This window comes from Heteronotia binoei, chromosome 9 (assembly GCF_032191835.1).
Source record: "Heteronotia binoei isolate CCM8104 ecotype False Entrance Well chromosome 9, APGP_CSIRO_Hbin_v1, whole genome shotgun sequence".
NCBI lineage: Eukaryota > Metazoa > Chordata > Lepidosauria > Squamata > Gekkonidae > Heteronotia > Heteronotia binoei.
In genome coordinates, this window is record NC_083231.1 from 110,165,353 (window position 1) to 110,168,966 (window position 3,614).

Genomic DNA, 3,614 nt, shown 5'->3' on the forward strand with positions numbered 1-3,614 from the left:
AGAGCCAGGTTTGATTCCTCACTCCTTCACTTGGAGACTGCTGGGTGACCTTGATCCAGTCCCAGTTCTCTCAGGACTCTCTCAGCCCCACCTGCCTCAGAAGGTGCCTGTTGTGGGGAGAGGAGGAATACTGTGTACAATTCTGGTGACCACATCTCAAAAAAAGAATATTATAGCATTGGGAAAAGTGCAGAAAAGGGCAACTAGAATGATTAAAGGATTGGAACACTTTCCCTATGAAGAAAGGTTAAAACACTTGAGGCTCTAGCTTGGAGAAACATTGACTGAGGGGTGACATGATCGAGGTTTACAAGGTTATGCATGGGATAGAGAAGATAGAGAAAGAAGTACTGCTCTCCCTTTCTCACAATACAAGAACTTGTGGACATTCAATGAAATTGCTGAGCAGTCAGGCTAGAACCGATAAAAGGAAGTCCTTCACCCAAAGTGTGATTAACGCATGGAATTCACTGCCACAGGAGGTGGCGGCGGCTGCAAGCATAGCCAGCTTCAAGAGGGGGTTGGATGAACATAAAGAGCAGAGGTCCATCAGTGGCTATTAGCCACAGGGTATTTTTGGAACTCTCTGTCTGGGACAGTGATGCTCTGTATGCTTGGTGCTTGGAGGAGGAGCACAGTGGGAGGGCTTCTACTGTCCTGGCCCCACTGATGGACCTCCTGATGGCACCTGGTTTTCTGGCCACTGTGTGACACAGAGTGTTGGACTGGATGGGCCACTGGCTTGATCCAACATGGCTTCTCTTATGTTCTTATGGTTGCTTTTTATTATCTGGGGCATAAAAGAAATGGACAAGGGCAGAAATGATAAGGTGAACGAGGGAAGAGAAAACGTGGTGGGGGGGTGGAGGGAAGAAAAGAAGGCAAAACCTACTGAGGGATGTGTGGGAAGGCAAGGGTCCCGGGGTGAGATACAGGCTGCTTTGAGGATGAGGAAAGGAGTGGTCCCCACCCTCTATTTCCATCAGCGTTTATATCTCATACCTCAGGCACTGCAGGTGGTGCAGACGCTCTGTATCACATGATCTTTGAACATAACTACTTTTCTCTTTGAATTATTCCTTTGCTTTGAAAGATAGACCCTATGAAGACATCTCCTGTTTTCTTACCAAATAATAAACCTACCGCTCTTTTAGCTGCAATGTTTTATGCAATTTCGTATATTCTACCTCCCTCACCCCCAGGCAGCGACCACGCTGGGTCCTCCCCTGAAGACCTTTCTGCTTCTGCAGCCCCTGTGACCTTTCAGGCTGGAGGACAAAGAAAACACCCTGCCCATTTGCTCCAGCTAGAGCAGCCAAACCCCAGGCGGGCAAACACTAGAAATAAACCACTGCTTTTTTATGTTGCAAATAAATGCTTAAGCAAATAACTTTTTGATTTTTCTGTGGACATTTAATGAATTTTGGTTTGTGATGATAACATAATTGCATCATTATGAAAGAAATTGCTTTAGCATTCATTTGCAACATAAAAAAGCAGTGGTTTATTTCTAGTGTTTGCCAATCAGTACACTGCAGTTTCCGGTTTGCCCAATCCCCAAGTGGGGGCAGGGGATCCCCTGGTTTGGAGGCCCTCCCCCCGCTTCAGGGTCATCAGAAAGTGTGGGGTGGAATGTCTGCTGGGCACTCCATTATTCCCTATGGAGACCGATTCCCATAGGATATAGTGGAAAATTGATCCATAGGTATCTGGGGAGGCTGCTTTTTGAGGTATATACACCGAATTTTCAGCATAGCATCTGGTGACTCTCCTCAAAATACTCCCTCAAGTTTTAAAAAGGTTGGTCCAGGGGGTCCAATTCTATGAGCTCCAAAAGAAGGTGTCCTTATCCTTTATTATTCCAAATAGAGGGAAGGTATTTAAAAGGTGTGCAGTCCCTGCAAATGCGATGGCCAAGACTCCCTCCGGAGTTCAATTGTGCTTGCCACACCCTTGCTCCTGGCTCCACCCCCAAAGTCCCCAGATATGTCTTGAGTCGGACTTGGCAACCCCTGCTCCAGAACAAGCCGGGCTGAACTGATCCTTCCACCCAGAGTCAACAGCAGCTCCATCTAGCCCAGAAACGTCAAGCCCATTGGTTACAAGGGCCAGATCCGAATATAAATGTCACTTTGTTGGGCCAGGCCATGCGTGCTGTAAAATGTAACACCAACTGCCAGAGGTATAAACTTTATTAAAAAAAACAGGCAAACCCCATTCACAATATTTTTTTAAACTCAAAATACAATCAAAAGTAATTGATTCTTAGCAGTGAAAGGAACTGATTAACTGAGAAACCCAGAAAATATAAGCAATCATATGCAAGATTAGGTTTTTCTTCTACAAGGGATACCATAAAAGGGGAAGTACCTCACATTTCCATACATACCAGTTGCTTGTGGGCTGGATAAGAGCCCTGGGTGGGCCGTTTTGTCCCCCGGGGCTTGTGTTTGACACCCCTGACGAAATAATAAACTTGTTATTCCAGTTTGGTCCTTGCATCTGTCAGGAGATAAAAATAAAGTCAAGGCCAATGGTGCAAAATCAGGTAAAGATATACTTTATTACTCAATTAAATTTCAAGAAAAAATATTCAAGAGGGAATTGGATAAACATCTGAAGCAGAGGTTTTAGCCACAGTGTATTGTTGGAACTCTTTGTCTGGGGCAAGTGATGCCCTGTATTCTTAGTGCTTGGGGTGGGGGGCAACAGTGTGAGGACTTCTAGTGTCCTGGCCCCACTGATGGAACTCCTGATGGCACCTGGGTTTTCTGGCCACTGTGTGACACAGAGTGTTGGACTGGATGAGCCATTGGCCTGATCCAACATGACCTCTCTTATGTTCTTAATCCCTATGCATTTCACCAACAGACTTTGTCAGGGAAATTTGTTCATCTTGCAATAAAAGCTCATTTTGCACCATGGGCCTTGGCCGTATTTTTATCTCCTGTGATTGGTGAGGCTCTTTATTTTATTCTTACTTGAGGTCTATCAAACAACTTTAATATGCTGCTATGCTAATTCCCTGCCCACCCTATATGTAAGGATTGATAACATCCACTTCAATTAATCTGAAGAAGTGTGTGTGTCCACAAAGGCTTATACAGGGGTGGTTAAACTGTGGCTCAGGAACCACATGTGGCTCTTTCACACATAGTTTGTGTGGCTCTCGAAGCCCCCACCACCCCATTGGCCAGTTTACAGAAGGCATTTCTCTCTTTAAATCACTTTTCCAAGCAGCTTGGGGAAAATGCATTAGTTACAGTTGCTTTCTTTCCACCTCTCCCTCCATCCTCCATCTATTTTCCTTCCTTCCTTCCTTCCTCCCTCCTCTCAAACATCTGACGTTCATGTCTGGCAGCTCTTAAACATCTTACATTTATTCTATGTGGCTCTCAAGTTAAACAAGTTTGGTCACTCTTGGCTTATACCTTGAATAAAACTCTTTTTTGCCATGTAAAGGTGCCACTGGACTCGAACTTTGTCTTCACTTTTTAACCCTCATGCATTCCTCCAGTTGCCAAACAAACCGGAAGTTGAGCCTGTGCCCCCGCGTAATTCTTCCCTAGCTCCGCGGCTTGCCCGGAACCTTCCCCTTCGGGGTGAGCGTTCCC